At 41.3% G+C, this 26,237-nt stretch overlaps 1 protein-coding gene across 2 annotated transcripts in view; it reads right to left on the reverse strand.

Annotated features, from left to right (window-relative positions):
* The window catches only part of LOC139583802 (anion exchange protein 2-like), a 112,711-nt gene that overhangs the window by 81,154 nt on the left and 5,320 nt on the right, over window positions 1-26,237 (reverse strand). Inside the window, exon 3 of one of the 2 annotated variants that reach the window (XM_071415286.1) lies at window positions 857-913. The gene's annotated coding sequence lies outside the window, so the exon portion shown is untranslated. Of the gene's footprint in view, window positions 1-856; window positions 1,051-26,237 lie in introns of those variants that run through there. The other variant, XM_071415287.1, reaches the window with a different exon arrangement.

Here is a 26,237-nt window from a genome sequence, read left to right on the forward strand (position 1 = left end):
TGATTTTTAATACATTGTAAGGCTGCATGATGCGACTAAAAAGTCACTAGAAAGACATAAGATCGGCTTTGTTCTTTGCGCAGGCTGTACAAACTACATCAGTCTCTCATTCACAAGCACTTGATAATGCCTAGAGTTTCACAGCAGCATCCCCTTTGTGTGGCCATAATGCACTAAAAAAATCTATGCCTTTTGCGGGCAGTGGACGTTGTGCCCTTCTCCTTGAGGGACGCGCGCTCCATCACGTAGCCTGTGAGAAAGAGCTGATCACAAGTGAAGACAGACACATCGGGGACGCAACTGCGCGCATCCTTATCCAATTCCGAGGTGCATATTGAAGATACTAGAAGAACTGTCCACAATGACTTTGTCAATATTGGGAAAGTTTAAAAATAAATATAGTAGGCCTAGCCTATAGAAAACAGATTCTCTTTTTACTAGAGGCCATCACTCTGTTTTCTCACGCAATTGCATAGCCTATAGAAATGTTGCGCAACATGAGCTCATGGCCTCTCATGAAGTGTTTGATTCGATTTTCGAATATATTTGCATTGATATCAGAGTAATTAAAAGGGACAATAGAGTGCTGAGTACGTGGCAGTTAGCAAGTTTGATAGGCTACTAATGAGAATCAGCAGCAATCAGAGTCTTTTGCCCTCAGAACAGCCTCAATTCGTCAGGGCATGGACTCAACAAGGTATCGAAAGCTGGCCCATGTCGACCCAGTTGTGTCAAGTTAGTCAAATGAAAAAAATCGAATGAAAACAGAGAAATGGAACAAGTTAGGTATCAAAACTTCCAAGTCACAACTGAGACTGTAGAGGGAAGGACAAATTAAATAAAACGTATACTGTACCTTTGTCTGCTTACTGCAGGGGAGCCACCGCTGACATCGTGATGCATCTGAGCGCCGCTATGAGGGGGGGTTAACCAGGAACCAGACCAAGTGAAAGAAAGAAAAAAGAGGAAGAGAAAGAAAGCTGCAATTAGAGCACCGTTACTGGCTGTGTTGTAGTTATCCCAGACGCTCTCCCTCACACTAGCAGGCACAGACTGACAACAGCAGCCTTCCTCATCAAGATAATGTTTCCTCCTGGAGCTGACAAGTAGCCATGTGACCGGAGTCAGTGACTCGACAATGAGTCAGAGACTTGACACACACACCTATTAACAATTTTTTAGGCACAATTGAATACCTTATAGGCTCTAAACTTAGAGGCAATCTGCAGTTCAAACAATAATAAAGTGGTTGCCCCGGCGCTGTTTTGGTAAACAGGTGAGGGATGGGGCTGGAGAAATGTAACCACTCAAATTCATAGACAGAACTAAGGATGCAAGGACTGACCATCTATGATATCAAAAATATAGTTTTAATCATGTTGAGGCTGTATAGTTGTAAGTCTCTTCCGGAGACACCTGAAACCCCACCTCTTTAAGGAATACCTAGGATAGGATAAAGTAATCCTTCTAACCCCCCCCCCCCTTAAAAGAGTTAGATGCACTATTGTAAAGTGGTTGTTCCACTGGATATCATAAGGTGAATGCACCAATTTGTAAGTCGCTCTGGATAAGAGCGTCTGCTAAATGACTTAAATGTAATGTAAATGTACAGTGTTTGGTTTACAATTGCATTGTTTACAAACAATAAAGTAAAACAAGCTTATAGTATTGGTTTTAATGGGATACGACAGTTGAACTAAGCCCATGAGGCATTTCAAAGTTATATACTTCAAGAATCAAATGGTATAAGTAAATTTAAAAAAATGATGTAGCATATAAACATTATACCAGTAACTTGAACTGCTCAAAAATAAACAGATAACACTTATTTCCTTGTAATAAAACAAGGCCAGAGTGATGGAGTCGTTTAGCTAATCTTGTGTGAGGAAAGCCTTCACCTTCCCAGCAGACTAACATACAGGATAATGTGAACCCTGTATCAGGAATTACCTGATACATCAAATCTTATTCGTCACATTCGGTAAATACAACTGGTGTAGACTTCACCGTGAAATGCTTGCCTACGAGTAAAACAATGGTAACACATGAGGAATAAGATCAAATACAAGAATGTCGCTATATATAGGGAGTACCAGATCAATGTGCATATTTTAGGTAGATACAGCGCCTTCAGAAAGTATTCACAACACAATACCTCATAAGTCAAAGTGGAATTATGTAAAAATATATATATATACAAGTTTACACACATTAATTTGAAAAGCTGAAATGTCTTGAGTCAATAGGTATTCAACCCCTTTGTTAGGGCAAGCCTAAAATTCAGGAGTAAAAATGTGCTTAAAAAGTCCCATAATAAGCTGCACAAATACTGCCCTACATAATTTAATGACTACCTCATCCTTGCACAAAATGATCTGTAAGGTCCCTCACTTGAGCAGTGAATTTCAAACAGATTCAACCAAAGACCAGGGAGGTTTCCAATGCCTCGCAAAGGGCGGAACCTATTGGTAGATTAGCAGACACTGAATATCCCTGTGAGCATGGTGAAGTTAATAATTACACTTTGTTGGTCTATTAATTAGGGATGCACGATATTTAAAAAATATCGGAATCGGCAGATATTAGCTGAAAATGCCAACGTTGATGTGCAAAACCGATGTCAAAGCTGATGTGCCTACCTATATAACGTAGATAGATGACGTAATGACGCCACGAAAAATACAGCGTGTGTGTTTCAACTGTACTAGAATGTTTAAGGCCGCTACAATATGAAATATCGGTATCGGGTTTTGTGGCAAGGAAAATATTGGATATCGGTATCGGCCAAAAATGTCAAAATCGCTGCATCGCTAGTACTAATAAACCCAGTCATTTCTAAAGATACTGGTGTCCTTCCTAACTTAGTTGCCGGAGAGAAAGGAAACCGCTGACGAGGCCAACGATGACTTTAAAACAGTTACAGGGTTTAATGGCTCTTAATAGGAGAAACCAGAGGATTGATCAACAACATTGTAGTTACTCCACAATACTAACCTAATTGACAGCGTGAAAAGAAGACTGTACATAATAGAAAATATTCCAAAAAACTTGCATCCTGTTTGCAACAAGGCACTAACGTAATAATGCAGCAAAGCAATTCATTATTTCTCCTGAATACAAAGTGTTATGTTTGGGGCAAAACCAACACATTACTTAGTACCACTCTCCATATTTTCAAGCATAATGGTGGCTGCACCATGTTATGGGTATGCTTGCAATTGTTAAGGACTTGGGAGTTTTTCAGTAAAAATCTTTTTTTATGTTATGGAGCTCAGCACAGGCAAAATCCTAGAGGAAAACCTGGTTCAGTCTGCATTCCACCAGACACTGGGAGATGAATTCACCTTTCAGCAGGACAATAACCTATAACACAAGGCAAAATCTACACTGGAGTTGTTTACCAAGAAGACAGTGAATAGTCCCGAGTGGCCGAGTAACAGTTTTGCCTTAAATCTACTTGAAAGTCTACGGCAAGACCGGAAAATGGTTGTCTAGCAATGATCAACAACCAATTTCAGAGTTTGAAGAATTTTTTAAATAATAAAATGTGCAAATGTTGCACATCCAGGTGTGGAAAGCTCTTAGAGACAAACAAAGACTCAGAGCTGTAATCGCTGCCAAAGTTGCTTCTACAAAGTATTGACTCAGGGGTGTGAATACATACAGTACCCGTCAAAAGTTTGGACACACCTACTCATTCCAGAGTTTCTTTTTTTTAAACTATTTTCTACATTGTATAATAATAGTTTTGATCTCTTCACTATGAAATAACACATGGAATCATGTAGTAACAAAAAAGGGTTAAACAAATCAAAATGTATTTTATATTTGAGATTCTTCAAAGTAGCCACCCTTTTCCTTGAAGACAGCTTTGCACACGCTTGGCATTCTCTCAACCAGCTTCATGAGGTAGTCACCTGGAAGGCATTTCAATTAACAGGCGTGCCTTGTTAAGTTAATTTGTAGAAGTTCTTTCCTTAACTTTTTATGGCTGCAGGGGCAGTATTGAGTAGCTTGGATGAAAGGTGCCCATTTCAAACGGCCTCGTACTCAATTCTTGCTCGTACAATATGCATATTATTATTACTATTGGATAGAAAACACTCAAGTTTCTAAAACCGTTTGAATTATATCTGTGAGTAAAACAGAACTCATTTTGCAGCAAACTTCCTGTCAGAAAGTGAAAAATCTGAAATCGAGGCTCTGTTCCAGGGCCTCCCTAATCATTTGCTTGAAATCTATTAGTATACATGCACTTCATACGCCTTCCACTAGATGTCAATAGGCTGTGAGAGGTGAAATGGAGTGTATAGCTATTTCTATGGTCAAAAGAGAGAGCTTGGAATGACATGACCCCAAATTCCTTTGTTCAGGAAGGCGCAGGAAGTACATCAGCATTGGCTTCTGAAAAGCTTTTGTTATAGACGGCTAATATCTCCGGCTTTGATTTTATTTGATAAATGTGACAATATCATCGTAAAGTATGTTTTTTCAATATAGTTATATCAGATTATAGAATTTTTTTCGGCAGTTTTGGCGTGTTCCGTTCTCTGCGTTTGTTCACGATGGACAGCTTAGCGCCACTTGGCTAGTTTTGCTTGCTAATTTGAGAGGGAAAAAGGACATTCTCAAACCAAACAACGATTGTTCTGGACGAAGGACCCCTTGTGCAAGATTCTGATGGAAGCTCAACAAATGTAGGACCCATTTATGATGTTATTTCCTATTTCTGTCGAAAATGTGTTGTGTTTTCCACCTTGATTTTTGGCGCTGTCTCGCTATAACGTAAGCTGCATGTCGTACTAAAGTTATTTTTAGAATTCTAACACGGCGATGATTGCATTAAGAACTAGTGTATCTATCATTTGCTGTACAACAAGTATTTTTTAGTAACGTTTATGATTAGTTATTTGGTCAGAATAGGTGAGTGTCAGAAATATATCCGGAGATTCTGGGAAATAGTTGCTACGTTTTCACAATGTATAACCACGGATTTCAGCTCTAAATATGCACATTTTCGAACAAACCATATATGTATTGTGTAATATGATGTTATAGGACTGTCATCTGATGAAGTTTATGAAGGTTAGTGAAATAATTAATATATTTTGCTGGTTTTGTCGCTATCGCTACTGTTGCCTTGAATGAATGGGGTTGTGTGGTAGGCTATTGTAGTAAGCTAATATAATGCTATATTGTGTTTTCGCTGTAAAACACTTAAAGAATCGGAAATATTGGCTGGATTCACAAGATGTTTGTCTTTCATTTGCTGTACACCATGTATTTTTCATAAATGTTTTATGATGAGTATTTAGGTATTTCAATTTGGTCTCTAATTGTTCTAGCTGCTTCGGTGCTATTTGTGATTGCAGCTGCAATGTAAAACTATGATTTATACCTGAAATATGCACATTTTTCAAACAAAACATAGATTTATTGTATAACATGTTATTTTTTTATTTATTTTTTATTTTTACCGTTATTTTACCAGGTAAGTTGACTGAGAACACGTTCTCATTTGCAGCAACGACCTGGGGAATAGTTACAGGGGAGAGGAGGGGGATGAATGAGCCAATTGTAAACTGGGGATTATTAGGTGCCCGTGATGGTTGAGGGCCAGATTGGGAATTTAGCCAGGACACCGGGGTTAACACCCCTACTCTTACGATAAGTGCCATGGGATCTTTAATGACCTCAGAGAGTCAGGACACCCGTTTAACGTCCCATCCGAAAGACGGCACCCTACACAGAGCAGTGTCCCCAATCACTGCCCTGGGGCATTGGAATCTTTGTTTAGACCAGAGGAAAGAGTGCCTCCTACTGGCCCTCCAACACCACTTCCAGCAGCACCTGGTCTCCCATCCAGGGACTGACCAGGACCAACCCTGCTTAGCTTCAGAAGCAAGCCAGCAGTGGTATGCAGGGTGGTATGCTGCTGGCCGTTATAAGGCTGTCATCTGATGAAGTTGTTTCTTGGTTAGTTTGGTTGGTTCTTGGTTAGTTTTGTGCAAGCTACCTGTGCTGTGAAAAATGTCTGTGCTTTTTTGTATTTGGTGGTGAGCTAACATAAATATACGTGGTGTTTTCGCTGTAAAACATTTTTTTTTTAAATCGGACATGTTGGCTGGATTCACAAGATGTTTATCTTTCATTTGCTGTATTGGACTTGTTAATGTGTGAAAGTTAAATATTTCTAAAAAATATCTTTTGAATTTCACGCCCTGCACTTGGACTGGCTGTTGTCATATGTGTACCGACACCGGGCTTGCAGCCATAAGAAGTTTATCCACTTGGCAGTCGGTCAAACAACAAGCATTCCACATTAGCTTATATGAGATTTAATGCTAAAGAAATGCCTGTGACCATGGGTAACAAAGCCCTATGTTAACATGCACACGTGTGTGTGTGTGTGTGTGTGTGTGAGTGTGTGTGAGTGAGTGTATTGGTGTCCATGCATGATTGTTTGTCAGTGGGTAAATAATTATGTGCTCACAGGGAGTCAGTCAAATGACGGTCTTGGGGAAAGAAACGCAAAGCAAAAGCCACAAAAAGCAAAAACTAGAGAGGCCACTTTAAAGACTGGGGTTTTCCTCTGTTTCCGATCGTGCTCTGGAAATATCATTTATCCATTGGGACTGTGGTCAGTCCTATAAACAGCGGTGTGAGCTTCTTTGGATTGTGGCGGACGATGAGCAATTGAGCATTGGAAGCGGATTTACCTTGGCCACCAGACAGTAGCCTAATGCTCAGATTATTTCCAATTCAAACTTTCTTCCTCTGCAACACAGCCAACTACACTCTCTAACTCAGTTCCAAAAGAAAAACAGCATATATACTGTATTTGCTAGCGGAAATAGTTGTGGTGAGCTACAGCATCGTACAAACCAACGCTGGCTAAAGTGACTTACAGAACTTAACTGGGGAAAAACATGGGTTGTGACGATACCAGTATCTCAATATTTTTCCCCCATGACAAAAATGAAACATTGTTTCCTTGACACGATACTAATGAGTATCGTGATACTGGTACTACCTCAGCCCTAGCAAAAACATGAACATCAAACCAACAATTTTAATAAACTAGTCTAAATAACAGATTAAAAGTCCTTACTGAAGCAGATTCCCTCCTGCTTCCTGTCACTTCAATTCCTGTTACTGCAAGTCCAGAGACGGAGACGCCCATTGTAAAATGTTGATTTTTGTGGTAATTAACCATTTCTTTGATGTGTGCTTGGGGTTATTGTTTTGCTGGAAGATCCACTTGCGGCCAAGTTTCAGCCTTCTGGCAGAAGCAACCAGGTTTTTGGCTAAAATGTCGTTGTACCTGGTAAAGTTCATGATGTCGTTGAATTATTTAATAAGGGCCTGAGGACCAGTAGAAGCAAAACCGCCCCATAACAAAGATCCACCATCATATTTTACAGTAGGTATGAAGTTATTTTCTGCATATGCATCCTTTTGACGCCAAACCCACCCCTTGTATATGGCCAAAGACCTCTATATTCATATAATCTCACCGGAGCACAGGTTCCAATCCAAGTGCCAATGCAGTTTTGCAAACTCCAGGCATTTACATTTGTTGGTTGCTCTCTAGGGATGTAACGATTCACTGACACGCATTGGTCCCAATTGAAATGTTTAAGATGCATTGGTCCGAGGACCCCAAACCGATACAATTGTAGCACGCATCACTCAGAAAATCGATTAAAGCATTACAAATCTCAGATTCACACATATATTACCATCTGCCTTCCAAAAATTGCTCATATTTTCTGACAACTGATAAGCGCTGACCAAAGCAAGGTAGGCGGCCTGTTCCTGATCTTGCACATTTGCGCGGCACCTTCTGCATTCAAATGCTAAAATGGCTTCATAAAAGTAAGCTACCCGGAGACAACTCTGATCTGGCTATAACTGTTGAACGTGGCTTACAATAGATTTTATTATGATTGTTCAGGTTCACCATCAGCAATAGTTTTGCTTTAAACAATCAGTGTATAATCGTCATTTTAGATATACAGGGTAAAGTCAAAAATGTCATAATGAGGACATCAATCACTTTTGCGAGGCGCACTGCATGGCTGAAGCGAGAGGAGAAGATCACTCCGTAAACATTTTCCAAACAGTCAAAACCTATCGATTTTGAGATTTTACCCTAAGTAGTGCAATGTATACAGTACCAGTCAAAAGTTGACACCTCATTCTAGGGTTTATCTTTATTTTTTACTATTTTCTACATTGTAGAATAATAGTGAAGACATCAAAATATGAAATATTTTATAAAATCAGTAAGACAAATTGTCTATAAATGGAGTAAGTTCAGCACTGTTGCTACTCTCCCTTGGAGTGGCCGTCCTGCAAAGACGACTGCAAGAGCACAGCGCAGAATGCTCAATGAGGTTAAGAAGAATCCTAGAGAGTCAGCTAAAGACTTACAGAAATCTCTGGAACATGCTAACATCTCTGTTGACGAGTCTACGATGCGTAAAACACTAAACAAGAATGGTGATCATCGGAGGACACCACGGAAGAAGCCACTGCTGTCCAAAAAAAACATTGCTGCATGTCTGAAGTTTGCAGAAGTGCACCTGGATGTTCCACAGCACAACTGGCAAAATATTCTGTGGACAGATGAAACTACAGTTGAGTTGTTTGGAAGGAACACCATGTGTGGAGTAAAAAATGGCACCGCACACCAACATCAAAACCTCATCCCAACTCTGCTTTGCTGCCTCAGGGCCTGAACGGAAAAATGAATTCCCAAGTTTGAGGAGAATGTAAGGCTATCCACCAATTGAAGCTCAACAGAAGTTGGGTGATGCAACAGGACCCAAAACACATTAGTAAATAAACAACAGAATGGCTTCAACAGAAGAAAATAACACTTCTGGAGTGGCCCAGTCAGAGTCCTGACCGCAACCCAATTGAGATGCAGTGGCATGACCCCAAGAGAGCAGTTCACACCAGATATCCCAAGAATATTTCTGAACTGAAACAGTTTGGTAAAGAGCAATGGTCAAATTCCTCCTGACCGTTGTGCAGGTCTGTCTGATCCGCAACTACAGAAAACGTTTGGTTGAGGTTATTGCTGCCAAAGGAGGGTCAACCAGGTATTAAATTTAAAAAATTCCGCCCTGCACTGTGAATGCACATTTGCACATTTGTGGCCTGCTGGAGGTCATTTTGCAGGGCTCTGGCAGTGCTCCTCCTTGCACAAAGGCGGAGGTAGCGGTCCTGCTGCTGGGTTGTTGCCCTCCTATGGCCTCCTCCACGTCTGCTGATGTACTGGCCTGTCTCCTGGTAGCGCCTCCATGCTCTGGACACTACGCTACCAGACACAGCAAACCTTCTTGCCACAGCTCGCATTGATGTGCCATCCTGGATGAGCTGCACTACCTGAGCCACTTGTGTGGGTTGTAGACTCCGTCTCATGCTACCACTAGAGTGAGAGCACCGCCAGCATTCAAAAGTGACCAAAACATCAGCCAGGAAGCATAGGAACTGAGAAGTGGTCTGTGGTCACCACCTGCAGAACCACTCCTTTATTGGGGGTGTCTTGCTAATTGCCTATAATTTCCACCTTTTGTCTATTCCATTTGCACAACAGCATGTGAAATTTATTGTCAATCAGTGTTGCTTCCTAAGTGGACAGTTTGATTTCACAGAAGTGTGATTGACTTGGAGTTACATTGTGTTGTTTAAGTGTTCCCTTTATTTTTTTGAGCAGTGTATATATATATATATATATATATTTTTTTTTTTACATAGTATTGGGAGTAGAGGTCGACGATTATGATTTTTCAACACCGATACCGATTTATTGGAGGACCAAAAAAAAGCAGACACCGATTAAAATCGGCCGATTTTTATATATATTTGTAATAATGACAATTACAACAATACTGAATGATCAATGAACACTTATTTTAACTTAATATAATCAAAATCAATGTAGTCTCAAATAAATAATGAAACATGTTCAATTTGGTTTAAATAATGCACAAACAAAGTGTTGGAGAAGAAAGTAAAAGTGCAATATGTGCCATGTAAAAAAGCTAACGTTAAAGTTCCTTGCTCAGAACATATGAAAGCTGGTGGTTCCTTTTAACATGAGTCTTCAATATTCCCAGGTAAGAAGTTTTAGGTTGTAGTTATTATAGGACTATTTCTCTCTAAACCATTTGTATTTCATATACCTTTGACTATTGGATGTTCTAATAGGTACTTTAGTATTGCCAGCCTAATCTCGGGAGTTGATAGGCTTGAAGTCATAAACAGAGCAATGCTTGAAGCATTGCGAAGAGCTGCTGGCAAACCACAGGGAAGTGCTGTATGAATGAATGGTTACGAGCCTGCTGCTGCCTACCACCGCTCAGTCAGACTGCGCTATCAAATCATAGACAATTATAATATCATAACACACAGAAATACGAGCCATAGGTCATATGGTCAAATCCGGAAACTATCATTTCGAAAACAAAACGTTTATTCTTTCAGTGAAATACGGAACCGTTCCGTATTTTATCTAACGGGTGGCATCCATAAGTCTAAATATTGCTGTTACATTGCACAACCTTCAATGTTATGTCATAATTACGTAAAAGTCTGACAAATTACTTCGCAACGAGCCAGGTGGCTCAAACGGTTGCATATACCCTGACTCTGTGTGCAATGAACGCAAGAGAAGTGACACATTTTGCCTAGTTAATATTGCCTGCTAACATAAAAAAATGTAAACTAAATATGCAGGTTTAAAAATATATACTTCTGTGTATTGATTTTAAGAAAGGCGTTGATGTTTATGGTTAGGTACATTCGTGCAACTGTTGTGCATTTTTCACAAATGCGCTTTTGTTAAATCATCCACCGTTTGGCGAAGTTGGCTGTCTTTGTTAGGAAGAAATGGTCTTCAAACTGCTGCATATACCCTGACTCTGTTGCAAGAGAAATGACACAATTTCCCTAGTTAAAAGAAATTCATGTTAGCAGGCAATATTAACTAAATATGCAGGTTTAAAAATATATACTTGTGTATTGATTTTAAGAAAGGCGTTGATGTTTATGGTTAGGTACACATTGGTGCAACGAGTGCTTTTTTCGCGAATGCGCTTGTTAAATCACCCGTTTGGCGTAGTAGGCTGTGATTCAATGATAAATTAACAGGCACCGCATCGATTATATGCAACGCAGGACAAGCTAGATAAACTAGTAATATCATCAACCATGTGTAGTTAACTAGTGATTATGTTAACATTGATTGTTTTTTATAAGATAAGTTTAATGCTAGCTAGCATCTTACCGTGGCTCCTTGCTGCACTCGCATAACAGGTAGTCAGCCTGCCACGCAGTCTCCTCATGGAGTGCAATGTAATCGACCATAAACGGTGTCCAAAAATGCAGATTACCGATTGTTATGAAAACTTGAAATCGCCCATTCCGATTAATCGGTCGACCTCTAATTAGGAGTAATGATTATGTCTCTAGATTACAGGTGTTTATGGCTCCGTTTCAGGTGTTTGAAAAATGCACAATTCTCCAACCACCCCACATCCATCGTCACGTACTTTGTGCCCCCTCTAAAATAATGGGCGCATGACACCCCTGGTACTGTAGGCAAAAGTAAAATCATTAGCGAACAAAATGATCAAAACAGCTGTGCAAAAACTTTGTGGACCCAGCCAGCATAAATGCTCAGCGTGGTAAGGTGTCATTGTTAGTCCACTGGAGAGCATCTCAGGTTGCACGAGTACTATAAAAAGGTCAATGTTCTCACAAGATAATGGTAAATGTGAAGCTTTTTGATCTACACAAAATAGTCCATGTCAAAGTGTATTTAAAAAAAATGAATTAATAGAAATTCAATAACTAAAATAGTCGTTGCATAAATATTCACCCCCATTTGTTTAGGCAAGCCTAAATTAGTTCAGGACTAAAATTTGACAAAACAAATCACATAAGTTACATGGACTGTGTAAAATAAAAGGGGTTTAACATTATTATTATTTTATGACTACTCCTTCCTCTGTCAAATATTGAATTGGTAGATGGGTAACAATAACAAAATCAGACATTGGACAGATCTTTAAGTTAATAATTATACTGTGGATTTATTTAACCACCCAGACAGATCAAAGATGCAGTCGTCCTTCTGAACTGAGCTGCAAGGCCAGGAAGGAACCTGCTTTGGAATGTCACCATGAGGCCATTTGTGAATTTAAAATAGCTACAGAGTCCAATAGCTGTGATGGGAGGAAACTGATGCTGGATCAACAACATTGTAGTGACTCCATAATAACCTAAATGACAGAATGAAGAGAACTATAAATATATACAGAATCAAAATATTCCAAAACATGCATCTTGAATGCAACAAGGCACTAAAGTAATACTGCAAAAAAAACGGCAAAAGAATATACTTTTTGGCCTAAATGCAAAGCCTTATGTTTAAGGCAAATCCAACAACACATCACAGAGTAACGGTCTAATGTTCAAGCCTGGTGGTGGCTGCATCATGGTATGGGTATGCTTGACATCGGCAAAGACAGGCAAAATCCTTGGATGTTTCAGTCTGCTTTACACCAGACACTGGGAGAGAAATTCACCTTTCAGCAGGACAATAACCTACAAGACAATGCCAAATCTACACTGGAGTTGCTTACCAAGACAGTGAATGTTCCCGAGTGGCCAAGTTACAGTTTTGACTGAAATCTGCTTGAAAACTTATGGCAAGACTTGAAAATTGCTGTCTAGCCATGATCCACAACACCTTGACAGAGCTTGAACAAGTTAAGAATAATGGGCAAATATTGCACAATACAGGTGTGCAAAGCGCTTAAGTGACATACCCAAAAAGACACAGCAGTAAATCGCTGCCAAAGGTCTTTCTAAAATGTATTGACTCGAGGGGGGGGTGGTAAGGGTGCCAAACAGTATGTGGTTCGGTATATACTTAGAAGCTCCAATGGGGTTTAAAGCAATGACTGTTGGCCAAAGAGTACACTATCCGAAGAGTTCAGCCAAAGTAATTGTAACACTGCTTATTTGATGCCTGCTGATTAGAGAGCAGTTTCAGCCATTCTGAGTGATTGGAAATGAAAAACAGCATTGATATCACATTTGTTATGGATATGATACACCTTTTTTGTAAAAATGTTATGGTTTCTCAAGCCCTTTGGAGAAGGAAAGAGATGTGTTTATCTTTACAGATTAAGTACTGAGCCAATTCATTTGTGAAGGAAAGCTGAAAAGAAAATAAACAAATAGTGGCAAGAACTCTTGATAAGAACGCAGGAGGGAGGTGTTCTCCCGCCTTTCCTTCTGGATGTTGAAGCAATACACAATAACATAGCCTATGTGAAGAGGTCCACTAAGCCCTGTTGGTGGTGCATTTACATTGTTACACAAAGTCCAGTTAACTGATCATTTCAAATGGAGCTGCTTGATTTCCTCATTTTAACATTTAAAAAAAAAAAATGTTTAGGCCTATCACGTGGCGATATGTCAGGCATCAGAATCGATTGGGCCTCTGCGATAAACCTCAACGTTTTTTGGTCATCTCAAGTCCGATTAAAGTTACACTCAGCAATACGATATACAGTTGAAGTCTGAAGTTTACATACACTTATGTTGGAGTTACTAAAACTCGTTTTCAACCACTCCACAAATGTCTTGTTATCAAACTATAGTTTTGGCATGCGCATGACACGTATATTTTCCAACAATTGTTTACAGACAGATTATTTCACTGTATCACAATTCCAGTGGGTCATACATTTACATACACTAAGTTGACTGTGCCTTTAAACAGATTGGAAAATTCCAGAAATCAAAAGAAATCAGCCAAGACCTCAGAAAAGAAAATTGTAGACCTCCACAAGTCTAGTTCATCCTTGGGAGCAATTTCCAAACACCTGAAGGTACCATGTTCATCTGTACAAACAATAGTGCGGGGAAACTCCCTTTTGTTACTTTACATGTCTATTTTTCAGGTGTAGTATAGTTTGTGTTCATATAGTTTGTTTAGGCTCAGTGAGAATGAGGAGAGTTCAACCCATGGGGAAAGGTACCACCCTGTCTTTACAGTAGGATTCAGTCTGCATATTGGTTGGTCAAAGTGCAATGGCAGGTATGACTGCGTCATTTACACCCAGAAGTAAAGGTGTGGCAATTCTTGAGAAGAAAAAAAACGACCACTTAAGGTATTGAATTGTGAGAAAGATAAATGTGGTTGTTTTGTTATAATTAAAAAAGGCACTTTACAAGGACAGGACATTTCCACCACCCTGATTTCCTCACTAAGGTATTTCTAGACTTCTTAGAATTAAAAACTCAGACACTGCAGTGGTTGGAGGAGATTTTAATTGGTTGTTTAACACCCTTATTTGACAAGTTTCCCAGTAGCATAGTTTCACCCTCTCCTCAAGCTAGGTCACTTAAATCTATTTGTGATCATCTGGGGTATGCTGATGTCTGGAGAACCTTTCATCCCTCAAACAGAATGTTCACCTTTTTCTCTGCACCTCATGGATGTCAGACTAGAAAATATATATATATATTTTTTTTTTCACCTTTATTTAACCAGGTAGGCTAGTTGAGAACAAGTTCTCATTTGCAACTGCGACCTGGCCAAGATAAAGCATAGCAGTGTGAACAGACAACAACAGAGTTACACATGGAGTAAACAATAAACAAGTCAATAACATGGTAGAAAAAAGAAAAAAAGAGAATCTATATACAATGTGTGCAAAAGGCATGAGGAGGTAGGCAATAAATCAGATAATTACAATTTAGCAGATTAACACTGGAGTGGTAAATCATCAGATGCTCATGTGCAAGTAGAGATACTGGTGTGCAAAAAAAGCAGGAAAGGAAATAAAAGCAGTATGGGGAGGGTGAGGTAGGTAAATTGGGTGGGCTATATACCGATGGACTATGTACAGCTGCAGCGATCGGTTAGCAGATGTTTAAAGTTGTTGAGGGAGATAAAAGTCTCCAACTTCAGAGATTTTTGCAATTCGTTCCAGTCGCAGGCAGCAGAGAACTGGAAGGAAAGGCGTCCAAATGAGGTTTTGGCTTTAGGGATGATCAGTGAGATACACCTGCTAGAGCGCGTGCTACGGGTGGGTGTAGCCATCGTGACCAGTGAACTGAGATAAGGCGGCACTTTACCTAGCATAGCCTTGTAGATGACCTGGAGCCAGTGGGTCTGACGGCGAACATGTAGCGAGGGCCAGCCGACTAGGGCATACAGGTCGCAGTGGTGGGTCGAATAAGGTGCTTTAGTAACAAAACGGATGGCACTGTGATAAACTGCATCCAGTTAGCTGAGTAGAGTATTGGAAGCCATTTTGTAGATGACATCGCCGAAGTCGAGGATCGGTAGGATAGTCAGTTTCACTAGGGTGAGTTTGGCGGCGTGAGTGAAGGAGGCTCTGTTGCGAAATAGAAAGCCGACTCTAGATCTGATTTTGGATTGGAGATGTGTGATATGAGTCTGGAAGGAGAGTTTGCAGTCTAGCCAGACACCTAGGTACTTATAGATGTCCACATATTCTAGGTCAGTACCGTCCAGGGTGGTGATGCTAGTCGGGCGTGCGGGTGCAGGCAGCGAACGGTTGAAGAGCATGCATTTGGTTTTACTAGCGTTTAAGAGCAGTTGGAGGCCACGGAAGGAGTGTTGAATGGCATTGAAGCTCGTTTGGAGGTTGGTTATCACAGTGTCCAAAGAAGGGCCAGAAGTATACAGAATGGTGTCGTCTGCGTAGAGGTGGATCAGGGAATCGCCCGCAGCAAGAGCAACATCATTGATATATACAGAGAAAAGAGTCGGCCCGAGAATTGAACCCTGTGGTACCCCCATAGAGACTGCCAGAGGACCGGACAGCATGCCTTCCGATTTGACGCACTGAACTCTGTCTGCAAAGTAGTTGGTGAACCAGGCAAGGCAGTCATTAGAAAAACCGAGGCTACTGAGTCTGCCGATAAGAATATGGTGATTGACAGAGTCGAAAGCCTTTGCCAGGTCGATGAAGACGGCAGCACAGTACTGTCTTTTATCGATGCCGGTTATGATATCATTTAGTACCTTGAGCGTGGCTGAAGTGCACCCGTGACCGGCTCGGAAACCGGATTGCACAGCGGAGAAGGTACGGTGGGATTCGAGATGGTCAGTGATCTGTTTGTTGACTTGGCTTTCGAAGACCTTAGATAGGCAGGGCAGGATGGATATAGGTCTGTAACAGTTTGGGTCCAGGGTGTCTCCCCCTTTGAAGAGGGGGATGACCGCGGCAGCTTTCCAATCCTTGGGGATCTCAGATGATACGAAGGAGAGGTTGAACAGGCTGGTAATAGGGGGTGCGACAATGGCGGCGGACAGTTTCAGAAATAGGGGGTCCAGATTGTCAAGCCCAGCTGATTTGTATGGGTTCAGGTTTTCCAGCTCTTTCAGAACATCTGCTATCTGGATTTGGGTAAAGGAGAAGCTGGGGAGGCTTGGGCGAGTAGCAGCGGGGGGGGGGGGGGGGGGGGTTGTTGGCCAAGGTTGGAGTCGCCAGGAGGAAGGCATGGCCAGCCATTGAGAAATGCTTGTTGAAGTCTTCGATCATCACGGATTTATCGGTGGTGACCGTGTTACCTAGCCTCAGTGCAGTGGGCAGCTGGGAGGAGGTGCTCTTGTTCTCCATGGACTTTACAGTATCCCAGAACTTTTTGGAGTTAGAGCTACAGGATGCAAATTTCTGCTTGAAAAAGCTGGCCTTTGCTTTCCTGACTGACTGCGTGTATTGGTTCCTGACTTCCCTGAACAGTTGCATATCGCGTGGGCTCTTCGATGCTATTGCAGTTCGCCACAGGATGTTTTTGTGCTGGTCGAGGGCAGTCAGGTCTGGAGTGAACCAAGGGCTATATCTGTTCTTAGTTCTGCATTTTTTGAACGGAGCATGCTTGTCTAATATGGTGAGGAAGTAACTTTTAAAGAATGACCAGGCATCCTCAACTGACGGGATGAGGTCAATATCCATCCAGGGTACCCGGGCCAGGTCGATTAGAAAGGCCTGCTCGCAGAAGTGTTTTAGGGAGCGTTTGATAGTGATGAGGGGTGGTCGTTTGACCGCGGACCCGCAGCGGATACAGGCAATGAGGCAGTGATCGCTGAGATCTTGATTGAAGACAGCAGCGGTGTATTTGGAGGGCAGGTTGGTCAGGATAATGTCTATTAGGGTGCCCATGCTGACGGATTTAGAGTTGTACCTGGTAGGTTCCTTGATGATTTGTGTGAGATTGAGGGCATCTAGCTTAGATTGTAGGACTGCCGGGGTGTTAAGCATATCCCAGTTTAGGTCACCTAACAGAACAAACTCTGAAGCTAGATGGGGAGCGATCAATTCACAGATGGTGTCCAGGGCACAGCTGGGAGCTGAGGGGGGTCGGTAGCAGGCGGCAACAGTGAGAGACTTATTTCTGGAGAGATTAATTTTTAAAATTAGAAGTTCGAACTGTTTGGGCATAGACCTGGAAAGTATGACAGAACTTTGCAGGCTATCTCTGCAGTAGATTGCAACTCCTCCCCCTTTGGCAGTTCTATCTTGACGGAAAGTGTTATAGTTGGGTATGGAAATCTCAGAATTTTTGGTGGCCTTCCTAAGCCAGGATTCAGACACGGCAAGGACATCAGGGTTGGCAGAGTGTGCTAAAGCGGTGAGTAAGACAAACTTAGGGAGGAGGCTTCTGATGTTGACATGCATGAGGCCAAGGCTTTTTCGATCACAGAAGTCAACAAATGAGGGTGCCTGGGGACATGCAGGGCCTGGGTTAACCTCCACATCACCCGAGGAACAGAGGAGTAGTAGGATGAGGGTGCGGCTAAAGGCTATCAAAACTGGTCGCCTAGAGCGTTGGAGACAAGGAAAAAAAGGAGCAGATTTATGGCCGTGGTAGAATAGATTCTGGGCATAATGTGCAGACAGGGGTATGGTGGGGCACGGGTACAGCGGAGGCAAGCCCAGGCACTGGGTGATGATAAGAGAGGTTGTATCTCTGGACATGCTGGTCTCAATGGGTGAGGTCACCGCATGTGTGGGAGGTGGGACGAAGGGGGTATCAGAGGTACGGAGAGTGGAACTACGGGGTCCATTGCAAACCAAAACAATGATAACTATGATAACTAGCCTGAACAACAGTATACAAGGCATATTGATATTTGGCAGAGACATACAGTAAGGCATAAAGTGATTGCAGGTCTTGATTGGGAGAGCTAGCTAAAACAACAGGTGAGATAACAGCAGCTAGTCAGCTAACACAGCAACAGCAGGTAAAAAATGGCGACGACTAGGCAGAGAGGGTCAGATTAACTACACACAGAGCCTGAGTTAAAACACAGAGCCGACAGATAAAACACAAGTAAACAGAATGGAGTACCGTAAATTAATGGACAGTCCGGCTATGTAGCCAGGTGATCATAGTGTCCAGGGGGCAGCCGTAGATGGAGCAGGGAAGTCGCCGCTAAGCTAGCACGCGGTGTTTAAAGTTAGTAGCCCGGGGGGGTGAGTCTGCTCAGACGAAGGGGGTCTGCTCAGACGGAGGCCGGTTGAGGGTACAGCGGATGGGGTATTCGTCTGCAGACCAGATGTGGACGTGTCGACAGAGAATCCAGGCCGGATGGCGAGAGAGAGGTTGTGATTGTAGAATTGTGTTTGCTAACTGATGCTAGCTTCGTAGCAGTGGCACTAGCTGTGCTAGCTGCGTTAGCTGCAGGCTAGCTGTGAGGATCAGAAGTAGTGGCTCAGGGATTACGGCAGGGATCTGGCGTTGTTGTCGAGAGACAGTCCGATGCTGTTAAATTGGTGAGTAATATCCAGGCTAATAACAGGGCTGGTGTCTGTGCCGAAAGTAAAAGCTGCTAGCATCGGTTAAAAATGGCTAAGTAGCTTGTAGCTGGTAGCTGGTTAGCTACTGGGGGTTCTTGAATGTGTTCCACAGTTCCAACGGTAAAAGCTGCTAGCATCGGTTAAAAATGGCTAAGTAGCTTGTAGCTGGTAGCTTGTAGCTGGTTAGCTACTGGGGGTTCGTGGATGTGTTCCAAAGATTAAAAAAATGCCCAGGACATCTTTGCAGTTGGTTTTACCTCATGCGGAGGTGATCCTGGACATAAAACTCAAATTTATAAAGTTTAAAGGATTTCTCTCAATCAACAGATAACCCCCTCGCTCCTTTGGGAAACCTGTAAAGCATATGCCAGGGGCCTGATTATGTCATACTTATTAGCCACTAAGAGGCGGGAAAAAACGTGAAAAGCAATAAACGTTAGAGGGTGAATTGGCAACTAAAGAGAAGGACTACATTAAAATTCCCACTCATGCCTGCCCTATCAAAATAAATATCAGTACTTAGATCAACATTTGACTCCTAACACAGGACGCTGAATTTTTGTTGATTTGTCAGGCAAAAGCTTTATGAACATGGCGATAATATTTGGCATACCTAGCTTAAGAGAGCAGACTCCCAGTCAATTGCTACTATTACTGATTCTGATGGCAACCATTTATATGAAAATGGCAAAATGAGTCATTTAGGACATTTTATGCAAATCTTTATGCCTCAGAAATAACAAATGACGCACCCAAATTAATGGAAGACTTCTTTTCTAAGACTGAGCTCCCTACTATTTCCAAAGAACAGAGTACGTTCCATGTGTTGGACCTAATTCCTATATTTAAACTGAGCTTTTGTGTTTAATTTCTGTCTATATTCGTAAAATAACAAAAACATTGTTTTTTTCTTTGTTACTGTATCTCTTAATATGGGAGACATTCCATATTTGTGACATTCCAATAAATTATGTTAAAAAAAATAAATACTATTACAACAAGTGCCCCAGGACCAATGGAAGCAAAATAACCCCATAACATCAAAGATCACCACATTTTACGAGGTACTTTTCTGACCATAGCACCACCTGGAGTTTGCTAAACAGCATTGGCACTTGGATTGGAATATGTGCTATGGTCAGATGACATGAAAATAGATCTCTTTGGCCATATACCAGTGGTGGGTTTGGTGACGAAAGAAGGATATCATATGCAGAAAAGAACCTCGCAAAAGGAGGGCGCTGAAGTATTGAAAACAGGGGTGGCAATAATTGACCCTTTGAGATAATAAATAAATACAAATTATTTACAATCTTTCTCTGAGCAATTAGATTAGAATAAAATATATATATATTTTTAATTAGGAGCATAAAATATAGCTATTTGTATTTATTTTATACAGTATTTTTTGCTCATCTTTTCAAGGGGGCCAATAATTTGACCTGACTACATGCCTAGAACCATATCTCATGATTAAATGAATTCAACAATGGGCCCCACTATGACATGTTTATGGATGGATGTGTGTGTGCCGGTAGATTGACTATCTTGGTGTACTAGCAGGGCAGGGTCTTTCAAAGGAAATGTTATTTGATATAAGACAACATATCTTCTTATGGCTGCAATCGCGTTAACGGGATAATATGACAACAGCTAGTGAAAGTGCAGGGCGCCAAATTCAAACAACAGAAATCTCATAATTAAAATTCCTCAAACATACATGTATCTTATACCATTTTAAAGGTAACCTTGTTGTTAATCCCACCAAAATGTCCGATTTCAAATAGGCTTTACAGCGAAAGCTGTAGGTCACCGCAAAATCACAGAAAAACAGTCATTTTTCCAGTCAAAGACAGGAGTCACAAAAAGCAGAAAGAGAAAAAAATTTATCACTAACCTTTGATGATCTTCATCAGATGACACTCATAGGCCTTCATGTTACACAATACATATATGTTTTATTCGATAAAGCTTATATTTATATTAAAAAAATCTCAGTTTACATTGGCGCCATGTTCAGAAATGCCTCCAAAATATCTGTAGAAATTGCAGAGAGCCACGTCAAATAACATAAATACTCATCATAAACTTTGATGAAAGATACATGTTTTACATAGAATTAAAGATACACTTGTTCTTAATGCAACCGCTGTGTCAGATTTCAAAAAGCTTTACGGCAAAAGCACAATATTCAATCATCTGAGAACAGCGTTCAACCACAAAAGGAAGCCATACAGTTACCCTCCCAAATTGTGCAGTCAACAAAACTCATAAAAAGCATTATAAATCTTCACTTACCTTTGCCGATCTTCGTCGGCATGCACTCCCAGGACTCCCACAAGAAATTTTCGTTTTTTTCGGTAATGTCCATCATTTATGTCCAAATAGCTATTTTTGTTAGCGTGTTTGGTAAACAAATCCAGTCAGAAAGCGCGTTCACTAAAAGCTGACGAAATGTCAAAAAGTTCCGTAACAGTCAGTAGAAACATGTCAAACGATGTATTGAATCAATCTTTAGAATGTTAACATAAATCTTCAGTAACGTTCCAACCGGAGAATTACATTGACTCCAGATGTGCGATGGAACAGAGCTCCCTCATGTGAACGCGCATGGTCAGAGCATGGCCAGGTCATGGTAGACCTGACTATTTCCTATCTCCTTCGGCCCCCCTTCACAGTAGAGGCATAAGACAAGGTTCTACAGACTGTTGACATCTAGTGGAAGCCGTAGGACGAGGAAACTCATCCATATCCCACTGTGTCTTCTGTAGGGGCTGTGTTGAAAATCGACCAACCTCAGAATTCCCACTTCCTGTTTGGATTTTATCTCAGGTTTTTGAGTGTTTTCTATCCAATACTACTAATAATATGCATATATTAGCAACTATGACTGAGGAGCAGGCAGTTTACTATGGGCACCTCTGTGCACCTTTCATCCAAGCTACTCAATACTGCCCCTGCCAGCCATAAGAAGGTATTGTGGGCTAATAGGAACGCTATCAGAAATGACTCTTACTCTATGCCAATCCCATTTGATCAGGAGACTGTCATGAAGCTGCAATGTAGTGAGTGTGTCAGCAGCTATGGATGACAGACGTAATCCTGCATGGGATAATGTACAGTTATGACTAACTGCTGTTCCCTAGCTAAACCCATCGAACAATCAGAGGCTGTGTGTGGGGGTGTGTGGTCAGGGGTACGAGGTGTGCTCTTTCATGTATGTGGAAACATTTCCATTCGGTTGTAAACCAGTTATTGCCTCATACTGCCAGGACAACCTGCGGTACCCAGGTATTGCGCAATCTGCATAATTCCTAATGACACTCTCCTGTCTCAGCTACACTGGGGCCAGATAAATACAAGCAATAAACACCTCCAAGTGTGTGGTGATGCTCACCGCAGCACAAATATCTCCTACAGTCTTCATGAGTCAAAAAGGTTGGACCAGTTCCAAAAAATGGACATGGGGCTTTCCCACCCGGACGAGAGATGACTGAATTAATAAAATAAATTAAAGAGACCCGTTCCGAACTGAGAAAAAGACCTGTTCCATATAGACCTCATCGGATCCAGACCCAGTCCGATTTGAATGAGGAAAGCAGCATCAGTCATTTAATGTTACTTTAACCTCTCTAGGGTATGTCGGACGGTAGCGTCCCACCTCGTCAACAGCCAGTGAAACTGCAGGACGCCAAATTCAAAACAGAAGTCCCACAATTTAAATTCCTCAAACATACAACTTTTTACACCATTTTAAAGATACACTTGTTGTAAATCCAGCCAAAGTGTCCGATTTCAAAAAGGTTTTACGACGAAAGCACACCAAACGATTATGTTAGGTATGAGCCAAGTCACAGAAAAAGACAGCCATTTTTCCAGCCAAAGAGAGGAGTAACAAAAAGCAGAAATAGAGATAAAATTAATCACTAATCTTTGATGATCTTCATCAGATGACACTCATAGGGCTTCATGTTACACAATACATGTATGTTTTGTTCGGTAAAGTTCATATTTATATCCAAAAATCTGAGTTTAGGCGGGACGCCAAAAAAAAAAAAAACGTTCATTAAATCGCACATGAAAGATACCAAATTAAAGCTACACTGGTTGTGAATCCAGCCAACATGTCAGAATTCAAATAGGCTTTTCGGCGAAAGCAAACGATGCTATTATCTGAGGATAGTACAATAGTAAACAAAGACAGAGAAGCATATTTCAACCCTGCAGGCGCGACAAAACGCAGAATTAAAAATATAATTCATGCCTTACCTTTGACGAACTTCTGTTGTTGGCACTCCAATATGTCCCATAAACATCACAAATGGTCCTTTTGTTCGATTAATTCTGTCTAAATATATCCAAAATGTCCATTTATTTGGCGCGTTTGATCCAGAAAAACACCGGTTTCAACTTGCTCAAACGTGACGACAAAATATCTCAAAGGTTACCTGTAAACTTTGCCAAAAAATTTCAGACTACTTTTGTAATACAACTTTAGGTATTTTTTAATGTTAATAATCGATAAAATTGAAGACGGGATGATCTGTGTTCAATACAGGATTAAAACCAACTATAGCTAGCTTTCTGGTCACGCGCTTCTATCTAACAGGACACTTCAAGTGACTCTCGTTCAAGATGGCCGTACTTCATTACACAAAGAAAAAACCCTCAACCAATTTCTCAAGACTGTTGACATCCAGTAGAAACTGCAAGCAGGTCCCTTAGAAATCTGGTTTCCCAATGAAAACTCATTGAAAAGAGAGTGACCTCAACAACAACAAAAAATCTGAATGGTTTGTCCTCGGGGTTTCGCCTGCTAAATAAGTTATGTTATACTCACAGACATGATTCAAACAGTTTTAGAAACTTCAGAGTGTTTTCTATCCAAATCGACTAATAATATGCATATCTTATCTTCTGGGGATGAGTAGCTGGTAGTTTAATTTGGGCATGCTTTTCATCCAAAATTCTGAATGCTGCACCCTACCCTAGAGAAGTTAACCGGAGCTGATAAAGCGTGACAGGAGGGAGAGAGGTGCCTATCTAGCAGGCAAGGAGCAGCCATACTGTGAGTGAGTGACAAGGGGAGGAAGGAGCGAGAGACAGCAACCAACCAAGCCGACTCGCACTATTGTAGACTAATAGCTGCCATAGCTAGGTTATTTATCACCAAATATGATTACATAGTACCTGTCTTGACTGCATCAAACCGGGAGAAGCTAGATACACTAGCTAACGTTTCCTAGCTAGGCTAATGGAGACTGCAGTGCATGCACTTTCTAATCCTACAGTTACAACTAAAAACAACTCCATTCGGAATATTAAGTAGCAGCCTACCTTTTGCCCCTTGGTCGTTGTAGCCTATCCTCCTCCTTTAACTTTTAATTCCGTAATTTGAATTCCATCTTCCAATGATTAGATATTCCCTAACTTTTGCCACACATAAAGCGAGGCTCTATGGCTGTAGCCTATTGGCGCTTTGACTCATGACTGGTCAACAACAAGCTACACGTGCCACGGACCACTCCCGTGAAAAGCAAGAGCAGCATAAAATAATAAATTATTCTCTCTGTCTCTGTCCAGATATGTCAGTTAAAATTACACATACTTGAGACCAGTGACAGTCATATCAGACCCAGACCATTATTGAGAATTCTGGATCCGGACCCGGCTCTCGGGTCTGTGAAGACCTCTACTACAAACAACCCTTTAAAACAACTCCCAAGATGCCGCCAGACCCCTAGTGGGTGGGCGCGTACACCATTAGGTCATTCCTGCCTTTTGCTGTCATAGGCCAGAGCAATAGCGTCCACAATCAATGAGATGGATAAGCAAAACAGACAAAGTTGGTCACACAAACAAACAGACACCCCTGGTCCGCTCAATGTACATGCGTAACGCTTGCACCGGACACCTCAAGCGAAACGGAGGAGGCGAAAAGCTCAAAAGCTAGAGACCTGTAGGACTTAGTCAAATGCAATCCTCCAGGACTGCCGTTCAGAAGAAAAACCATGCCGCGCAGAGACAAGAGATTCAACTTCACAGAGTTCGCCCCATTAGGTTTGCACTATATACAGTGCATTCGGAAAGTATTCAGACCCCTTGACTTTTTCTACTTTGTTGTTAAGTTACAGCCTTGTTCTAAAATGGATTAAATTGTTTATCAATCTACACACAATACCCCATAATGACAAAGTAAAAACAGGTTTAGAAATGTTTGCAAATGTATGAAAAATAAAAAAGTAATCATATTTACATAAGTATTCAGACCCTTACTTTGTACTTTTTGAAGCACCTCTGGCAGCGCGTACAGCCCCGAGTCTTCTTAGGTATGAGGCTACAAGCTTGGCACACCTGTATTCTCCTATCCTTCTCTACAGATCCTCGCAAGCTCTGTCAGGTTGGATGGGGAGTGTTCCTGCACAGCTATTTTCTGGTCTCTCCAGAGATGTTCGATCTCTGTAGAGACCTGAAAATAGCTGTGCCGCGACGCTCCCCATCCAACCTGACAGAGCTTGAGAGGATCTGCAGAGAAGAATGGGAGAAACCTCCCAAATACAGGTGTGCCAAGCTTGTAGCGTTATACCCATGAAGACTTGAGGCTGTCAAATATGCCTCAAGTCCTCAATGCTGCCCTTCTAGGCAGAGTTCCTCTGTCTAGTGTGTGTTCTTTTGCCCATCTTAATCTTTTCTTCTTATTGGCCAGTCTGAGATATGGATTTTTCTTTGCAATTCTGCCAGAAGGCCAGCATCCTGGAGTCACCTCTTCACTGTTGACATTGAGACTGGTGTTTTGCAGGTACTATTTAATGAAGTTGCCAGTTGAGGACTTGTGAGTCGTCTGTTTCTCAAACTAGACACTAATGTACTTGTCCTCTTGCTCAGTTGTGCTCCGAGGCCTCCCACTCCTCTTTCTATTCTGGTTAGAGCCAGTTTGCGCTGTTCTGTGAAGGGAGTAGTACACAGCGTTGTACGAGATCTTCAATTTCTTGGCAATTTCTCGCATGGAATAGCCTTAGTTTTTCAGAACAAGAATAGACTGACGAGTTTCAGAAGAAAGTACTTTGTTTCTGGCCATTTTGAGCCTGTAATTGAACCCACAAATGCTGATGCTCCAGATACTCAACTAGTCTAAAGGCCAGTTTTATTGCTTCTTTAAAACAGGACAACAGTTTTCAGCTGTGCTAACAATTACAAAAGGGTTTTCTAATGATCAAGTAGCCTTTTAAAATTATAAATTTGGGTTAGCTAACACAACGTGCCATTAGAACACAGGAGGGATGGTTGCTGATAATGGGCCTTTATTTACCTGGTGTACATTCTATAAAATAAAAAAAAGCTTTCCAGCTACAATAGTCATTTACATCATTAACA

The sequence above is a fragment of the Salvelinus alpinus genome, chromosome 8 (genome assembly GCF_045679555.1).
Source record: "Salvelinus alpinus chromosome 8, SLU_Salpinus.1, whole genome shotgun sequence".
Taxonomy (NCBI): Eukaryota; Metazoa; Chordata; class Actinopteri; order Salmoniformes; family Salmonidae; genus Salvelinus; species Salvelinus alpinus.